At 48.4% G+C, this 20196-nt stretch overlaps 1 protein-coding gene across 2 annotated transcripts in view; it reads left to right on the top strand.

Annotated features, from left to right (window-relative positions):
* LOC146049703 (cortexin-3-like) overlaps positions 1–20196 on the top strand; it is a 37608-nt gene that overhangs the window by 15469 nt on the left and 1943 nt on the right. The window contains exon 2 of one of the 2 annotated variants that reach the window (XM_083166292.1): positions 10452–10538. The gene's annotated coding sequence lies outside the window, so the exon portion shown is untranslated. Of the gene's footprint in view, positions 1–10451; positions 10539–11076; positions 11580–20196 lie in introns of those variants that run through there. The other variant, XM_083166291.1, reaches the window with a different exon arrangement.

Genomic DNA, 20196 nt, shown 5'->3' on the forward strand with positions numbered 1-20196 from the left:
TTTAATCCCTTTTTTTCTTTTAATGAGAGATTATGTTGTATTTTTTTTGGATTTAATTTTTGAATGTCATCCATGACCAACGTATTAAAAGACTCAAGGAAACATCCTTTTAAATAAGATGGAAAAAAAGTTGATTTAGGTTTGAAGGGGGTTGGTGTTATAGCACCCTCCACAGGTTCCTCATTTTTCATTTTAAAAAATTTTTTTAGAGTCAATTTACGAAGAAATTTTTGTACGTCCACAAAAATATCGAAGTGATTAGCAGGGGTTGAGGGGCAGAATTTAAGTCCCTTTTCAAGGACACACCTTTCTTCTTTCAGTAGAAGGTGGTCACTTAGATTAAAAATCTTAACCATTTCTGGAATTTTATCTAGATTTTTTTCGGGATTCAGCGATGTTTTTTTCACTAACAATCTTTTTTTCTGACGTTTTAGTTTAGAATAAACCTTTTTCTTTTCTGTTCTCCCTCCCCTTTTTCCCCTTTTGTTATTACTGGTGGTGGATTTTTTTAGGGGTGGTTTTGTGATTCTTTCAGGTGGGGGACCTATCTCCAATGATGGTGACTGGTCCCTGAATCTAAAAAATATTCCCTGTTTTCCCTAGTTTTTGTGGGTTCACTCGTCCTATCTATTAGGGGAGTGAATCTATTTCTCCAACTTCCAATTTTATATTGGAAGGACCACTCGACCCTTCAAAATAAGACTTGGAGAACACCTGCGTAATATACGCAAAGGTGTAGAGACACACGCACTTTCTATGCACTTTAAAACCTGTCACTCATGTGACCCAAAAGAAATTAAAAAATTTTATGTGCTTCAAAAAGTGATTCCAGGCGCCAGAGGTGGCGATTTCACAAAAAAACTAGCCAAATGTGAAATGTCTCTTATTTTTAACTACAAAACTCTTATACCGAGTGGTCTTAATAAGGATTTCGAAACAAAATGGTTTTTATAATTTTTCATGTTTTTTAATTACCTACGCTTTTAATATATTTCTGCTTTTAATATACTTCCTGCTTTTAATACATATACATTGATGCATTTTTATCTCTCATATATTTTCTATTTTTCTATTTTTATATTATTGGCACGCCTTGCACTTTATACATTGAGGAGCATCGTTTGTGTTTAAATAGTATTACACTATTTTTTATTTCCTTTTTTCTGTTTTGGGGTCCACTCACATCTCAAAAAAACAAACCGAGTGAAATTACATCTGAGACTGAGCGCATTGGGACAATTCAGAACTCGTTTTTTGGTATTGTATCTGTCTGATTGAAGTGGTTCTTCAATCTCCTGTTTTGCACCTAAGCTGCATGTCATAGCGCACGATACACTGGTTTAAAATCTTTGTTTTTGTTGTCCTGTTTTAGCAGTTCACCCCCTTGGTGGACAGTTCTTTGGTGCTTGGCCTACCTCATGCTGGCTTGCCTCGTTCTTACTGGAAGTCTACAGGTTACACAAAGTCTCACCCACCCATCAGTCCCGTTACAGAAGTAAACTCTTTACCTTGGCTAAAACTCTCTATTTGAGGCGAGGGCCTGATTCTTATCCATTCGGTCCCCTGCTCCTGCACTGTTGGTGTGGTGCTCACACAAGGGGGGGGGGGGGGAGGAGTTTGTGGCGGCTCTCTGACATGGGAGCACCCAGCGTTTTATGGCCATTCCCATGTAAATGCAGAAGTGACTTGCTGTGCCGGGGGAGGGTGACTGACGTCAGCCGCCCTTACTGTCGTCGGTCCAGAGCTTGCAAATATAAGTCAGTCTCCACTATATTTGCGAGCCCAGGAAAAATCATTCATGGGAGAGTGTACATGCGAGGGGATGCAGCTTACCGGGCAGATCAGAACCAGGTCCAGGATCCATTATCACAAAGACTTGCTGACAGACAGCAGAGGAATACCGCTGCTGTAAGAGTTTACGTTTAGAGAGGAAGGTTCTAAGACTAAGGGGGGTAGTCGATCCGTCCTGACAGCCATGACCCTGGCCCATTTTTGTGTTGTTCGACAGTATACCGCCAGATGAGATTTAATGACTTGCTTGGCGATCAGAGAAAAGCGGGCGTGTCCGCGTAAACGGTCGTGGATTGTCCAGATTCGGCTGTGATCGCTGGCCATTATAGACAAATCGGGCTGACAGCTGTTGGACAAGTCAGCATTGAATAGGTGCCTGACGCTAATTCTCCCGTCAGAAATAGCAGCGGGGATTGAATACCCCCCAAAACTGTGATGAGCGTTGTATTCATGCCCTGGGGGGTCTATTAATATTAAACAATAACAAATAATCTGTCCCCGGGTTGGCGTAAGACAGCAGAGGGCCTGTGTGTATGCAGTGTTACATAGAAACATAGAATTTGACAGCAGATAAGACTAGGAACCACTTGGCCCATCTAGTCTGCCCAGACTAGTGTGTCCTCTTGGAACCTGCAGGCTCCAGTTTCGGTCATAAATCTCTTGGATTCTTCAGGTTCTGACAGGGGTGCCACTAATCCCGCTTTCAGAACGCAAAATGCATCATTGCACCGGGACTAAAAACGGTTCAGTCCCGGTGTGACACTACGTTTTACTCTGTTCAGTCCTCCTCAGCGAACCAGCAATATCGCCAGTTTGCTGATATCATCCAGGGGTGCGGCGTAGCGGTGGAGCATCATAGGGGGCGGGGGATGAGGCAGCACTTAGAGATGTAAGTACCCGGTAGCCCCTTTCACATGGCACCAATTACCAGGTCGAACTGGCAAGAAACCGGCATGAACCCGGTAAGTAGGTGCGATGTGAAAGGGGTTAAAGGGTTTATATGCAAGGACAGTGATTTGCTGTAGCTGCTCAGGAGTCTTTGCAGAGAACTTTCATTACTCCCTCTTGTGGGCACCCTGGACAGGAGAAGGTGACAGAACATAGGGCCTTATTCTGGTTGGTGTGGTGCAACGTACGTACGGTCCGTTTCACCGTACGTTTCCCGTACGCTGACGGTGAGCGTAAGTCCGCCCACAAAACATCCGCCTACGGACGGGCACAAACACCGACAATGGGGAGTGGCATACACTTGAGCGTACGCCACCGTATATGGACGGGTCTCCTCTTAGACACCGTTAACTGGCGTACAACAGAGCGTACGCCACCGTATACGGACGGGTCTCATCCGTTTTCACACCGACATCTTCCGTATATCGGAGCGTAGGCCACAGTGCATGGACGGGTCTCGCCTTTTTTCAATGGAAAACTCAGCATGTGTCACAGATCGTGAGAGTGAGCGTACGTCCGTGCACGCTGGCATACCCTTCACATATATGGCACTGCTAATCTTCCCTTTCAACTATAATTAAGACATTTAATTAATTATTCTAATTGTTATTCAATAATTGTTTTCTAATAACTCAATTGTCTACCTTAATAAACACCCTAATAAAACAACATTTTAACGCTCATTACATGTATATTTATTATATTCTAATGTGGCATTTTAATCACTATCTATGTGTCCCCACATTGGTTTTACATTTAAATAAAGTTATGTTGGTGTTACAGTGAAAAAGTTGACACATGTCGACTTCTGTGAATTGAGTGTCCTGCTTTTTAAAGTATACAAAAACACTTACTGAATGGGTGTAGATGGTTATAAAATAACTACCTTGATATATATAAGCAGGTCTTAGAATGAATCTTACCTAAAATTAAACCAACCTTTACATGTAGAGAAGTGTAGAAAGATAAGGGCCCTTATTCTTATCGGTGCGGCCGGATCCGAATATGCGGCCAGCACCGTGCGTCCTAAACCCCTCCTTCCATATGGATCGCCAACTCCGTCCGTACGCGGTAAGAAGCTGGCCAAACGGACCGCACGTGTATTTTTCACGGAATACGCCTCCTCCATCTCAGGGAACCTCCCCCATCATTCGATGGTCGCAGAACATCGAATGCAGGGCATTTATCCCTGCAAAAGCAGGGATCTGGGCGGGCAGCTGACATCCGGCAATGTCATATGTCCGCCCCCTACACGTGCGTCACGGCCGCATTACCATACGTACGCCCAGCGTTTGCATGGGAACGCCGATGAAACGTGGGGTGTAAACATATGGTAATGAGCCCAAACAGCCCTTCACGCCCCTCTCCACCCCCTGTTCGTAGTGTACACATTTCATGCAGAATGTGGCCGTGCGTCCCTCTCGCACATACGCAGAGACGCCTCTGCACATGCGCAGACACAAAACATCGGCGGCACGAACGCACGCGGATATTACTGCACCAACCAGAATAAGGGCCAAGGTTCCAATGTGTTTGAGGGCTGTGTGTGGCTTGCAGGTAGTGAAATCATGGTTTTCACTTAATAGGCTGCAGCATTGCTTATTACATTTAGGTGTAGTAATCAGCGTTAATTAGCAGACCCAGGCGTCCGCTCTCATGCGGTATCTGTAGGGGGGGTCTGGAGCTATCTTTGGCGTCCGCCTGTTTTTGGCCCAAAATGCACGGTGCGTTCGCCAATGGAGCGGTTGTAGCACCGTACATTTTTTATGCACACCCCGTGTACGCCCATGTTTACGCCCAGTTTTCCTCATTATTCCGGCCGCTCCCATAATAACGCCCCCATGCCGCCCACAATGACCGTGCTCTTGCGGACAGTTTTTTCGCACCGAGAGAACCGTCCCTGAGCGGTGTGAGGTCGCCGCACATGCGCATAGCGAAAGCTACGCATGCCCAGATGAAAAAAACCAAGCAGAATAAGGCCCATAATCACACAGGATCTACCTATCTAAGCTGGTGTGCACGGACTCATAGCATGCTGCTGCTGCTGCTAGTGACAGTGAGTGAGTTAATAATTTCTGCTAGTAATCTTTTAATTAATTAATTAGAGTACCGGGTGTCCATACTGATTTGTCTAATGCTATAATGGTATGGAAAACAGCATATGCAATAAATATAGATAATGCCTACAAGTTGTAGATGATATATGGGTACTTCTGTAGTTTCACGGCACCAGCATGGCGCCGTGCTACTTCCGGGTTCTACGCTCGCCACGAAATATGTAAAAAAAAGTATCTTAACTCCATGCCAACATGGATAGTTCATACCCCCACTATCCATGTTGGCATGGAGTTGATTTTAAATAGCGTGGCGAGCGTAGCGAGCCACTAAGCCCGCAGCGTGGGCGAGCAAAGCGAGCCCCGCAAGGGGACTCAGTCGCACGGCACCATACTGGCGCCGTGAAACTACAGAAGTACCGATACATGTTATTATGTTGTAGATATAGTTTTAGGGTTACTACCGGTCCTTTATTATACAGGATTCTTCTGTAATTGGCATGGACATTCTGCATCCTATATTGATTCAATATAAGATGCAGTTTGACCTGTTTTTAGATATCGTGCACCTCTGGTCTCATACAGTGGTGCAGTACCAGCTCCTGGTGGTGACTGTAGTGCCCGGGGACAGAAGGGCAGGGGACTGGAGTGACAGGACAGGAGGGCAGGTGGCTGGGGTTACAGGGGACAGAAGGGCAGGTGGCTGGGGTGACAGGGGACAGAAAGGCAGGTGGCTGGAGTGACAGGACAGAAGGGCAGGTGGCTGGAGTGACAGGACAGGAGGGCAGGTGGTTGGGGTTACAGGGGACAGAAGGGCAGGTGGTTGGGGTGACAGGGGACAGAAAGGCAGGTGGCTGGAGTGACAGGACAGAAGGGCAGGTGGCTGGAGTGACAGGGGACAGAAGGGCAGGTGGCTGAGGGGACAGAAGGGCAGGTGGCTGAGGGGACAGAAGGGCAGGTAACTGGAGTGACAGGACTGAAGGGCAGGTAACTGGAGTGACAGGACAGAAGGTCAGGTGGCTGTAGAGACAGGGGACAGAAGGGCAAGTGGCTGGAGTGACAGGGGACAGAAGGGCAGGTGACTAGAATGACAGGGGAGCAGACGGGCAGTTGACTGGATTGAAAGGGGACAGAAGGGCAGGTGACTGGAATGACAGGAGACAGAACGGCAGGTGGCTGGAGTGACAGGGGACAGAAGGGCAGGTGACTGGAGTGACGGGAAAGAAGGGCAGTTGACTGGAGTGACAGGGGACAGAAGGGCAGGGGAATGGAGTGACGGACAGAAGGGCAGGTGACTGGAGTGACAGGGGACAGAAGGGCAGGTGGCTGGAGTGACGGGACAGAAGGGCAGGGGAATGGAGTGACGGACAGAAGGGCAGGTGACTGGAGTGATGGGACAGAAGGGCAGGTGGCTGGAGTGACGGGACAGAAGGGCAGTTAACTGGAGTGACAGGGGACAGAAGGGCAGGGGAATGGAGTGACGGACAGAAGGGCAGGGGACTGGAGTGACAGGGGTCAGGCAGGTTGCTGAAGTGAAACCACCATATAGGTGCAGGCAGGAAGGACATCGGGTGCGCGTCTGAAATTTGGGGGTGTGGCCTGGAGGCAATGGGGCGTGGCCTACAAACCAAGTCAGTGAAAAATAAAAGCCAACCCCATTTTGTACATCCCTATTTAAAACATTTTTACACATAGCACTGACATCTCCCCCCACACCTTCCCTATTCTCTGCTGCCCCCTTCTCCACTATATTCACTGTGCCGTAGGGATGCTTATGGCCGATAGTTTTGCCATCGATGGGGAGAACCAGATGGTTTCCCGCCATCAATGTAAAGCTTAAACAAATAGTGGTACTTGTTTCCTAGCACGGCCACAAATCTTGGCCATCGGGGGTAATTTTAATGCCTGCGACGCGACCGACGCGATGCCCCCGATTTTTCCATTGAAATGCATTGAAAACAGTGAAAAATCGGGTCGGTCACGTCGTGTGCGGCTAAAAATGCTTAAATGGTCCACCCGCGATTTCCCCATAGGGAACAATGTTAAATGCCTCAATTTACCCGCGATGACCCCGATTTCCCATAGGAAACAATGTTAAATAGATCAATTTACCCAAATCATCATAGGGAAGAATGGTAAATGGGCCAGAAAGCCCAAAAAACCCCCCTGACCAGTGAAATGTCCCCCCAAAAGTAGTTAACGCCACCCCGCGATGAACGTGAACCGGAAGCGTGGCGAGCGCAGCGAGTCCGCGAGGGGCGGCGGTACGTGTCCTCCGACCTTTTCATACCCCCACTATCCACTAGGGCGTGGAGTGAGAATAGAATAGTGTGGCGAGCGCAGCGAGCCACCGAGCCCGAAGCGTGGCGAGCGCAGCGAGCCCCGCAAGGGGACGCGGATACCTTCACAGGTAAACGCGTCCCTTCGTGGGCTTCACAGGTATCCGCGTCCCCTCGCCACGCTTCGGGCTCAGTGGCTCGCTGCGCTCGCCACACTATTCTATTCTCACTCCACGCCCTAGTGGATAGTAGCGGTATGAAAAGGTCGGAGGACGCGTACCGCCGCCCCTCGCGGGCTCGCTACGCTTCTGGTTCACGTTGATCACGTGGTGGCGTAAACTAATTTTGGGGGGACATTTCAATGTTCAGGGGTGTTTTTGGGCCATTTACCATTGTTCCTATGATAATTTGGGTAAATTGAGCCATTTCCCATTGTTTCCTATGGGAAATCGTGGTCATCGCGGGTAAATTGAGGCATTTAACATTGTTCTCTATGGGGAAATCGCGGGCATCGCGTCTGGCCCATCGCACCCGATTTTTTTGCGCATGCGATGCCCGCGATGGCCCTGATTTTACCCCCGATGACCGCGATTATGATCGTTGTGGCCGTGCTAGGAAACAAGTACCCAAATAGTTTTGTTTTTTTCTGTTTCCCTAAAGTGCCGGGACACTGAGCATAGCTCCGCCCCTGACACCCACAAAGCCACACCCCTGCATTTTGATTGGCCCACAGGCCACTCACTCACAGAAAATGGATGACCATCGATATGGTCATCCATTAAATAGTTATACACTATCGATGGCCAGTTGCACTTTTGCCATCAATGGCAAAAATCGATGGCAAAGGCAACGATGGCCATCCCTACTATGCCGTGATCTGTCTCTTAGCTCCTCCTCCTCCTCTGAGAAAGGGCCTGGGCTGGGTTTGCTGCGTGGCTAGCTGGAGTCTGGACTCAGAGACGCAGGGTGCTGCTGCGGGCTGGCAGGCGGGTGTGCGCAGCAGCTCCATGTGGCTGTTATATTATGGCCATGTACAGCACATGTGCAGAAGATACTGTTTGCGCCCGAGAAAGGAACAGCACTGGGCGATTAGAGAGGTCTGACCACAGAAACCGCCACCGCAGCAATGTTATTAAGGGCAATAAAGGAGGACACTTTTCGAGGGAGGACAGAACTTACAAAGGAAGGACTGTCCTCCCTAAGGGGCCCATTTATCATCATAGAGCGATGCCGGCGCGGTGACATCGCCGGACATCGCATTGCGGTATTGTGCAATACCGCCAGGATGTATCAATGTAAGGGCGCAGGAACAGGGCTTCGAAAGGAACCCGTCCCTGCGAAGCCCTGATCCGGAAGCCGGGGGGGTCTGCGCATGCGCGGTTATGCGCTGACCCCCGCCGACCCCTGTGACCGCACTGCCCCACTCGGCAGTGCAATCCCGCAGCCATAGGCTACAATGAGCTGTCGCTATCCCAGAATGGCGATAGCCCAGGCATGCATCGGCAGCTTCACATCCCCCATAGAAACCTATGGGGGATGCGGCCGGCGGCGCTGCAGGGGGGATCGCAGCAGGGATCGGAGATTCCTGCTGCGGTCTCCCTTTGATACATTTGGGGGATACTTAATATTTGCGGCTAAACCCCGAAAACTGGTGTTTTGGGGGATTTAGCCGCAAATATGGTTTGATAAATGGGTCCCTAAAGGAGGACAATTGGTCGCCTTAATAATATGCCAGAATTGTGAGGCAATTCTATGTAAGTTCACAGAAAACACTCCCTGTTGTCACTGCATATCTATTAGTCACCAGTAGGTGGTGTCCTAGCTCCAATCTCGACTCAGCCTGTTTCCACAAGTGCATGCAAGACTGTATGTAGTGCTTGTATGCAACATGCTTACGTTGGAAATACACAGCACAGGATATTAGATGGAGAAATACAGTACCAAAACCTTCTCTTCATACCATACCCTCCAACATGACCCATTGCATTCGGTACACAATGCTCTGCTCCTGGACTTCCCTGTTAATGTAGGATTACCATCACCTGTGTGGAACTAGGTAATTGACAAGAAGGGTGTTTCAACTCAGGTGCTGGCAATCATACATTACAGAGCATTGTGTACCGAATGCAATAGGTCATGTTAGAGGGTATGTCATACTGTATACAGTGTTTGTAAAGGGTTTGTGAAGGCTCATTAAGCATAAGACAAGTCTGCAGTGTGTTCTCATTGGTGCATTAGAAACATGGCACAGCCTGCAGCAACCAATCAGAATATAATTATCAGTCTACTAGGGCAGATTAGGAAATGAGCGCAGGTGTATGATTAGTTGCTATGGGTACGGCTACATTTATCTTTTACAGGAGTTTCCATCAATGTACCCCCGGTGCTTTGACCTACAACTGTTATATACCATTCTGGCATACAGGGTATGTTCCATGCGTGTATGACCCTGCATCCTGCGCACTCAAGAGGAGGAGTTCCGATCAGTAACAGGAAGCTGGCCCCAGGCATAGGCAACCTAGGCAAATGCCTTGGGGCATGCAGTCTAACTTGCATGGGTCTTCAACCTATGGCCCTCCAGATGTTGTGAAACTACATGTTCCAACATGCATTGCCACATTTTTTCCTATAAGAGCATGCCAAAACTGTCAGGGCATGCTGGGAAATGTAGTTCCACAACATTTGGAGGGCCACAGGTTGAAGACCTGTGGCCTAGGGCCTCCACAGTTTGACAGCGGTTTGCTGGGCCTCTGACGGGCAGGTGGCACGGCTCTGTCTGTTTACCATGATTGGAACTCTCAGCCAGTAGCAGCGGCACATAGCAGTGACAGTGGGAGAAGCAGCAGGCAGTAGCAAAAATGGCTACTGGTTCTGGATGGGTGGGATGGAACGCCAATGCTCACATCGCACAGGACACCAAAATGAGGATTGCTAGGGGTGATGGGTGCTGTGCTGGTAGAGGGGTGCTGGGTCAGAGGCGACACTAGCCAAAATCTTGCATAGGGTATGTTATTGGTAAGGGCATGATCTGAGGTTCCTCTATAGTGCCTCCCTGATTTGCTCCAATGCATCTAGGTTACCACTTGAGGAAAAGCAGAATTAGCACCTGCTTGAATGGGAAGGAGCATTGTTGCACCTCCATGTACCAGACAGGGCCAGATATCAGGTCTTTGCTTAGAAAGGCACCCACTAAACAAATAATAAAATAATGTAACCTTTGTTGGTATTACTAAAAATGATGGATAAAAGCTCTCGCACAAAGCAAAATATTAAAACATATTCCCTCTTAATGTTGGATGGTAGATCCATAGCAATGGTCAATACCTCTCTGTCACCACCCACTGCTCCCAAAAGAAATCTACCAATCATTTTCTTTCAGGAACAAAGGAAATTCATGGTGGGCGGAGCATCGACAATATCGTAATGAACCGACCAATGAACCGACTGCAGTAACCCCACGGCCCAGGTAAATCCCGCTCTGTCATTTATCATATCTCCACTGACTAGATACACATCACTTAACACCGATTTGGACATGTTTGTGTAAATATGCCCCAACCGAGACAGATCTGCATAATACAGCTGAGTATAATGTATACACAATGCATATCTGTATTCCCAAAGGTGGAAGGCTGCAATATATAGGCACCTTAATAATGGTGGACGAAAGGAATATTACAAGCTTAATGGTATTCATCATTAGAGCTAGCTACTAGAACTACAAGTCCCAGCATGCCCTGAACATCCAAATGATGGGGGGGGGGGGGGGTATTGGAGGTTGGGGGGGGGGGTTGGGTTGGTAGGTATACTTATCTGGGGGGGGAATATATAGTTAGCAAAAAAAAAAAAAGAGGGGTAGTTTGGGCCCCTTAGTGGTCATTGGGCCCTAGGCTAATGGCTTGCCCGGCTTCAGTCTCTACAGCCGCCAGGTTACACTACAGTCTACTCCAACAGGATTACCCCCTCTTCCTGCTGTGCATCAGTCCTTGCCTTGTAAGTGGAGGGTTACCAGCCCCCCTCTCCCCGTCATCCCCCTGTCAGCATTAGCCGGTGGTCTCCGGGCTCATTCAGTCTCACATCACATAGAAAGAAGCAGAATAAAGCAGCAGCAGCAGCCGAGCAGCCAATTGCAGCTGCAGGGATAACCCTCTGTGGTCCAGGAGATGAGGATGGGTATTCTTGCTGGAGGACCTCTTACCGATCACCAGCATCTACAGGCTCTAGCAAATGAATTGCAGATGCACAGCCCAGGGGTTGCTATAGGTACCGGTTGCTGATAGCAACCAAAACACCAGCATCATCCCCCCTGAAAAATGCAGGGAGAAGCGAGACCAGCAGCAGCAGCAGCACATCAGATGGAGGGGGGACACCTACAGTGCTTCATCTGAGGGGGGGGGGGGGGGATGTGATCCCAGGGGGAGCTGGCGGCAATCTCTGATTAGCAACGAAAAAGACAATTACAGCGGCAGAGCGCGGGGATGGGAATACACAAGTTCCTCATCAACAGGTAAGGAGACGGTGCTGCCCATTGTCTGCCAGGCATGTGAGCCCTCCACCGCAGAGACGGCCAGAGAGCTGGCACTTTGCATGTAATATTAGAGGGTGAGGGGGGTCTACATGTATCTACCCGCATCCGATAGCATACTGGTAGTTTCATGAGCTCCTGTCGGAATTTTTTTTACCCACGAGTGCATGTGTGTGCCCATGTGACGGGGAATATAGAGTGTAAGCTTCATGGGCGCAGTGGCTGATGTGAATATGTGTACGCTATATAGATGGCTGTGAATAAATACATATATATATATGTGTGTGTGTGATATAGAATGCCAGCTCCCGCACCAGAAGACTAATGTTTAGGCTATCAGGGAGCGGAAGAGTTAAATCGTCACATTTGGCACAATCCCTGGCAGGGGGCTGTAAGGCACAGAGTGGCGGACTCGCCCCGTGTGATGGATGGACTATATTTATTTCTGACACAGTCCGGCATTGGGCAGGGGACGAGGCTCAGAGTGGGGCACCATTAATGTCTGCAAATTTAATAAGAGTCAGCAAAAAAAAACAATTTAGTCCAAAGTATGTGCACAGCAAATATATAGGGCTATTATACTGTAGTCAGTGGTACAATAGGAATACTGTGTCTCTTTGTATTGTGTTGTCCGTTGTGCTTCACCACTAACCCCCCCTTTCCCCTCCACTAAAACCACCCTAATCTTTTCCCAACTACCTCATGGTTGCCTACCTGACCCTCTCCTTCGGGGAGAAAATGCTCTGTTCCTGGACTTCCCTGGTAAAGTAGGATTGCCATCACCTGTGGGGAGCTAGGTAATTGATAAAAAAAAGGTGTCACCACACAGGTGATGGCAATACTACATTACAGGGAAGTGCAGGAACAGAGCATTTTCTCCCGCATGGAGAAGGTCAGGTAGGCAAGTGTGAACTACCTGATTAATGTTCTAAGTCAGTGGTCAGGGAACTCGGTCCTCATTACCCCACGCAGTGCATGTTTTGCCGGTCCCCTCACAGAATCCCCAGTGAAATAATTAACTCCACCTGCGGACCTTATAAAATGTGTCTGTGAGTAATTAGTACACCTGTGCACCTGCTGGGTTACCAGCAAAACATGCACTGTGTGGGGTGATGAGGACCGAGTTCCCTGACCACTGCTCTAAGTATTTCCTTAATCATCACCCCCCTCCCTCCCCCCATGAGTTTACAGTAGATGCTAGTCTTTGTTTTAATTTTGTGTGTGTCAGTAAACAAAGGCCAGCTGTCAGTCAGTTTTTAATAAGTCACTAAATATTATACGCAGGCACAGCATAACCCCACACCCTGATCCATCCCTGGAAGAGAAGCTGCTATGGGTTATTATATCAGTTTGTAGGGAACTGTGTGAATGCAAAAATGCTGCTTACGTTAGGATCATTAGAGTTTATATAGCGATAAAGCACAGATTCTCAAACTCGGCCCTCGGGACCCTACACGGTGCATGTTTTGCAGGTCTCCTCACAGAATCACAAGTGAAATAATTTACATGGTTGCCTACCTGAGCCTCTCCATGCGGGAGAAAATGCTCTGTTCCTGGACTTCCCTGGTAATGTATGATTGCCAGCACCTGTGGGGAGCTAGGTAAAGGTGTCACCACAGGTGATGGCAATCATACATTACCAGGGAAGGCCAGGAACAGAGCATTTTCTCCCACATGGAGACGGTCAGGTAGGCAACCATGAATAATTAGCTCCACCTGTGGAAAATGTGAACTGTGTGAGGCCCTGAGGACCGAATTTGAGAACCCCTGTGATAGACTAATAGCATACCCTCCACCATGACCCATTCCATTAGGTAAAAAAATGCTCTGCTCCTGGACATCTTTCTTAATTTAGGATTGCCTTCACCTGTGCTGGAACACCGTTATTATCACTGAACTAGTTCATCACAGGTGACTGCAATTATCAATTAAGATGGAAGTCCAGGAGCAGAGCATTGTGTACCTAATGGAATGGGTCATGTTGGAGGGTATGTAATAGACTGCCATTTGCCGGCAATACTAATGCCCCTATTAGACGTAATTACTGGGCTGTGACACTGGTTATACCTGGGTTGTCACCCTTCACACCGGACCCTGGTATTCTGGCACTCAGTGGGAGCTTGGAGATGACTTCGCTACTGTCCCCGGACAATCAGTTTCTTTTAGGCGTTACACAGGTCGTCAAGACTCGGGTGGCACCACCCAGACTTTAGGCCAGGTCATTTATCCAGGATGCAAGTCTCAGGCAAAAGGGACAATATTCAATGCATGAAATTGGCGTCTTGCCGAAAAGATGGCAGTTTTCGGAATGAATAGGTCGGAAGGGGTTCCCATCTATTCAATGCTAGCTGTTTCTTTCACTGCCACGCTCACCGGGTCCCCGCGCCGGCCGGGTGAGAGTGAATCAGCAGCCAAATATGACATCCAGATGTGCCCACTGCATTGACAAATGGATGCCGGATCCATTCCGGCAAAAGAATTTCGGAATGGATCTGGCATCAATTGAATATATACCAAAAACTCTTATGCTTACATCTGAAAGGGGTATCAGTTCCCAGATCTGGGTGATATTCAACTAGAAGGACTTGCTATATCACTGGGATTACTGTCAGGGGTGTACTGTCGCCCCATCTCCTCCCCACCTTACTGGGCCTGCCTGAGAACCGGTGGGGGGGGGGGGGGGAGTCCACCAAACGCCACCCACACACAATAACCCCTATAGTCTCTGTTAGCATACAAAGACCCTGCATATCTCAAATATGGCTGCTGCTTTGTTGGAGACAGATGCTTGAGGTCCTCCTACACTTTCATTTGTCAGGTGAGAGCAGAGCACTACCTGAAAGTGCGGTTCTGGAAGCACTGGTGCGCCGTGCGCCTACAGCCCCTTGGCAGCGAGCATGTACCCCCTGGCAACGAGCATGTAATCCCATCAAGCAAGCTCATGTACCCTCCATAACAATGAGCATGTAACCCCTCCCCCTCGCAAAGAGCATATAACCCCCTGGCAACTAACATGTAGGTGTAGCTGTGCAAAAGCAGCACTAGTGGGGTGAGTAGGGATCACAGTAATCAGTGTGCTGTAGATGAGTAGGGATCACAGTGACCAGCGTGTTGTAGGTAAGTAGGGACCACAGTGATCAGTGTGCTGTAGATGAGTAGGGATCAGTGATCAGCGCGCTGTAGATGAGTAGGGATCCCAGTGATCAGTGTGCTGTAGACAAGTAGGGATCACAGTGATCAGCGCGCTGTAGACAAGTAGGGATCACAGTGATCAGCCCGCTGTAGATGAGTAGGGATCACAGTGATCTTTGTACAGTAGATGAGTAGGGATCACAGTGATCAGCGTGCTGTAGATAAGTAGGGATCACAGTGATCAGTGTGCTGTAGATGAGTAGGGATCACAGTGATCATTGTACAGATGAGTAGGGATCACAGTGATCAGCGCGCTGTAGATAAGTAGGGATCACAGTGATCAGTGTGCTGTAGATGAGTAGGGATCACAGTGATCAGTGTACAGTAGATGAGTAGGGATCACTGTGATCAGCGCGCTGTAGATGAGTAGGGATCACAGTGATCAGCGCGCTGTAGATGAGTAGGGATCGCAGTGATCAGTGTACTGTAGATGAGTAGGGATTACAGTGATCAGTGTACTGTAGATGAGTAGGGATCACTGTGATCAGCGCGCTGTAGATGAGTAGGGATCACAGTGATCAGCGCGCTGTAGATAAGTAGGGATCACTGTGATCAGCGCGCTGTAGATGAGTAGGGATCACTGTGATCAGCACCATGTAGATGAGTAGGGATCACGGTGATCAGTGTACTGTAGATAAGTAGGGATCACAGTGATCACTGTACACTAGATGAGTAGGGATCTCAGTGATCCCTGTAGATGAGTAGGGATCACTGTGATCAGCGCGCTGTAGATGAGTAGGGATCACTGTGATCAGCGCGCTGTAGATGAGTAGGGATCACTGTGATCAGCACGCTGTAGATGAGTAGGGATCTCAGTGATCCGTGTACAGTAGATGAGTAGGGATCACATTGATCAGTGTGCTGTAGATGAGTAGGGATCACTGTGATCCGTGTACAGTAGATGAGTAGGGATCACTGTGATCAGCGCGCTGTAGATGAGTAGGGATCACTGTGATCAGCGCGCTGTAGATGAGTAGGGATCACAGTGATCAGCGCACTGTAGATGAGTAGGGATCACAGTGATCCGTGTACAGTAGATGAGTAGGGATCACTGTGATCAGCGCGCTGTAGATGAGTAGGGATCACTGTGATCAGCGCGCTGTAGATGAGTAGGGATCACTGTGATCAGCGCGCTGTATATGAGTAGGGATCACTGTGATCAGCGCGCTGTAGATGAGTAGGGATCACAGTGATCAGCGCACTGTAGATGAGTAGGGATCACAGTGATCCGTGTACAGTAGATGAGTAGGGATCACTGTGATCAGCGTGCAGTAGATGAGTAGGGATCACTGTGATCAGCGCGCTGTAGATGAGTAGGGATCACTGTGATCAGCGCGCTGTAGATGAGTAGGGATCACTGTGATCAGCGCGCTGTAGATGAGTAGGGATCACTGTGATCAGCGCGCTGTAGATGAGTAGGGATCACTGTGATCAGCGCGCTGTAGATGAGTAGGGATCACTGTGATCAGCGCGCTGTAGATGAGTAGGGATCACTGTGATCAGCGCGCTGTAGATGAGTGGGGATCACTGTGATCAGCGCGCTGTAGATGAGTAGGGATCACGGTGATCAGCGCGCTGTAGATGAGTAGGGATCACAGTGATCAGTGCGCTGTAGATGAGTAGGGATCACTGTGATCAGCGCGCTGTAGATGAGTAGGGATCACGGTGATCAGCGCGCTGTAGATGAGTAGGGATCACTGTGATCAGCGCGCTGTAGATGAGTAGGGATCACTGTGATCCGCGCGCTGTAGATGAGTAGGGATCACTGTGATCAGCGCGCTGTAGATGAGTAGGGATCACTGTGATCAGCGCGCTGTAGATGAGTAGGGATCACTGTGATCAGCGCGCTGTAGATGAGTACTGTCAGCTTATCCCATACGTGCTGTGTCCAGGGTGATGTTACCTCTATATGGCGATCAGAGTATCTGACAGGCTGCACAGAGCCCACGTCACCATTTCCCACCACAGGACAGGTATTGAGCCTGGGGACCAGCGTTCCAGGAATACATTGGTAATCGAAGTTCACATTTGTGTAGCAGCAAAATGCGGGACATTGATTTGCAGGAGGCGAGGGAGAGGGGCAGGAGAAGGGACCTGTTACAGGGGTGACCCAAACGTGTTACAGGGGCAACCTAATGTGTTACAGGGGTGACCCAAACCGTGTTACAGGCTGTGGGGTAAATGTATGAAGCAGTGGAAATAAGGGAGGAAAAGTTACCCATGGCAACCACCATCTGCTCTGTATAATTGTATAGTATGTTACTTCAGTGCCGATTGGTTGCTATTGGCAACTTCTCCACTGGTTGCCCCTGTGTTTGAAAAGTGACAGTTGGGAGTTGATTGGTTGGTACTTTATCTCTCTCCAAGACTTAGTGCATAGACTCTAGTGTGTGTGTATGTGTGTGTGTGTATGTGTATATATAGAGATAAATCTAAATACTGCATTTGCCAACCGCCACCTAAGCTAGCTTGTTGCCAGTGTACAGAACTATCTAGTGCTTGCCGGGCACAGACGGGCACCACATCCATCTCTGCTGCTTAGCAGCTGCTCTGAGCAGACTTGGACGCTGTTGTGTCATCATAAGAGGATAATTAACATGGATTTACTGCCGGAAAGCCACAACAGTGTAATCACAGGCTGCGGGTGCCAACAGACCAGCCCCCAGGATTACCGGGCACCACCGCATTGTGCCAGACAGCAATCCACATTCATAGCACCACCAATATGCCCATGTGAAATCAGAACGTCAATGCCGGGCCACTGTCCCCATTTATCTTTGTTTAAACGGGTGCAGATTCTGACATTAGTCAGCTGAATCTCTCACCCCCACCCCCCTCTTCTGGGAGGCGAGGTACAGAATCATTTAGAACAGTTAAGAGTAAAGTCCTGATACTGCACAAGAGATAATGAGCCGTTCCTGCTGACCTCCCTGCGGAATGCACCCACTGTGCCTAAGCTGCAGTATATAGCATTGATTGTGGGGAATCACAGAGCACCTAAGTACAGCAGAATGGTGAGGATCGGGGGTCATAGGTTCACACTTGGGTGTTTAAATAACAATCACAGGCACGGAAACATGGCCAGTCACCATATATTTCTTCTTAAATGTATGAGGAAGCAGTATGTATGGGAGAATATCTGGTCTGATTTTGCAGATGCGAATAGCTCCATGTGTAAGGTGACTGATGGCAATGTGAGGGGTGATGGGTTTGAGTCCAATGTATGTCAGAAATCCTAGTTTTAGGCAAAGGCGTTATGACAATTCATACATTAATGTTAAAATACATTGTGTTATAAGGCATCACCTCCCACATCCTGGCCGCACCAACATGTGGGCGTGGCTAATAGTTTAGTATTTTCAATAAGGGTTTATTTCTCCAAGAAGGGGGGGGGGGGGGGGGCGGCATTTAGCCACATCCTTCTCAGTACCCAGGCAAGGCCCAGTAGCTGTCTCAACAGCCCTGCAGACGCAACTGCAGGTGGGACAGAGCCCTCAAATTGGGACAGTCCAGCCAAAAACAGGACAGTAAAAAGTTATGCATTAAGGGTGCGATATTGCTTGTGATTCGATTGCCGATTCATCAAACGGCAAGCAAAACACATCCGATTTGGACTATATAGTACAGACCTGTATTGTATCAGCCTTCCTGCACAGTCTATTTTTCTATTCTATTTCAATGCCCCGGGGCCAAGCATCGGGATTGAGTCGACATCGAATGCGGCTGAAAACATTCGATGTCCATTCGATTTTCAAAATCGAATAGAAAAAAAATAGACCACATGGAAGCGTGTTTGGTTACAGACAGCTCCTGCCCACAGCTTTAGGAAAGTATTACAGTTTTTTCCTGTTATCGCAATAATGAACAAAATCGCTTATATGCACTAACCAGGTGTAATAGGAATACACCCACTCCCTCAGTAAATGCCACACAACGCATCTCGCCCACCTATATTATATTCTAGTCTTACGTTAGAGTAAAAATCACAGGAGCTGACAATACAGAAAGGACAGAAAGATTTACAGGCTGCTCCGGGTTCTGCAAAACCAAATGACTGTCCAGAAAGCCCTGGATCCACATTGCAGCCGCAGCAACCTCTCAGCTTGTCCCTGCTGCTGAGCCTGCCTCTGATTTGCTGATAAGAAATAATGCGCAGCGTTGGGTACAGTCTGTGCAATGAGAAGGTGTGAAGAGGAAGGTAAACAGCCGCTAGTATTGCTGCTGGGGTGATGGGCCGGGGAATATAATGTTATTCCTTATAGTTTGATAATGCTGCATACTAGGGAGGCCATGTCACGCCAAGAACTGCTCTGTGAAGCAGTGCTTAAGGCGGTGGGTGGCACAACCTGATTAATGGGTATATTCAATGCGGCCAGCGAGGGGTTCGTATGGCGAGGATGGCAAATACAGCAAGCCCGCTGCATATAGCCGCTAGCCCACTGCATATAGCCGCTAGACCACTGCATATAGCCACGAGTCCGCTGCACATAGCCGCTAGCCCACTGCATATAGCCGCTAGACCACTGCATATAGCCACGAGTCTGCTGCATATAGCCGCGAGTCCGCTGCACATAGCCGCTAGCCCACTGCATATAGCCGCGAGTCCGCTGCACATAGCCGCTAGCCCACTGCATATAGCCGCGAGTCCGCTGCACATAGCCGCTAGCCCACTGCATATAGCCGCGAGTCCGCTGCACATAGCCGCTAGCCCACTGCATATAGCCACGAGCCTTGCCATTTCGACGCGGGGTGGAAACGGCGAGTAAAGGGGGGGGGGGGTTGAATACTGAGGGCGGGCTATGACGGCTCGCCATCAAAGCTCGCCTAAACGGCATTGAATATACCCCTAAAAGTTCCAGGTGCCCTAGGCCAATACACATGTAGACTTTTAAAGCTGATAAATACATACAAATAAATGTAAAACAAAATTTTGTGCGTGACTGAAGATTTGCGCTAAACGCAGCTATGAATAGTCTCTGGAACTCAATAGGACCTCAATAGGACCTACACCAAAGGTCCTTGAAGTTGAACAAATGGAAAAAAAAGTTTTGAGATCCAGAAACGGTACACAGCGCTAAAACTAAATACAAAAATTATAATGTGAATAAAAAGTGTATCGGTACACTTACCTTTCATCCATTGAGATATACGAAAGGGAAGTACTCCTGATTTTGTCTTTGTGCACATTGATTTGTTCACTTTTTATTCACATTATAATTTTTGTATTTAGTTTTAGCGCTGTGTACCGTTTCTGGATCTCAAAACTTTTTTATACAAATAAATGTATGGGCGCTTAGTATCTCACCAGTCATACTGCACGTAACGAAGGTAATACACTTGGCATGTAGGCTCTAATGCTTGTGGTGTGTGAAGGAAACTTTGTTTTTAGACTGCCCAGCCGGCGTTA

The sequence above is a fragment of the Crinia signifera genome, chromosome 12 (assembly GCF_055691185.1).
Source record: "Crinia signifera chromosome 12, ASM5569118v1, whole genome shotgun sequence".
Classification (NCBI taxonomy): Eukaryota; Metazoa; Chordata; class Amphibia; order Anura; family Myobatrachidae; genus Crinia; species Crinia signifera.